The sequence below is a fragment of the Gavialis gangeticus genome, unplaced genomic scaffold (genome assembly GCF_001723915.1).
Source record: "Gavialis gangeticus isolate Ggan-Ray unplaced genomic scaffold, GavGan_comp1, whole genome shotgun sequence".
In the NCBI taxonomy this organism is placed as follows: Eukaryota; Metazoa; Chordata; order Crocodylia; family Gavialidae; genus Gavialis; species Gavialis gangeticus.
This window is the reverse complement of record NW_017728992.1, coordinates 140,163,486-140,163,721: the sequence shown is the minus strand read 5'-3', so window position 1 is coordinate 140,163,721 and position 236 is coordinate 140,163,486.

Sequence of the window (236 nt, the reverse complement as noted above, 5' to 3'; positions counted from 1 at the left end):
CCCCAACTACACCCTGCCAAAATACAAGAATAAGACTTTATTTTTGACCTATTATGCAGTCACCTCTATACACACTACACAAACACAAATCATGACAAAAATATATTTTGTAATAAAATTAAAATATGTTATAGTAAATGTTTGAGTTTTAGTAAATTATTTGGGGGGTTTTCTCGTTCAGATGGCACCCTCCCAAAAGGAGTACTTCTGGGGACAAGGGGAGGGACTTCCGGTGG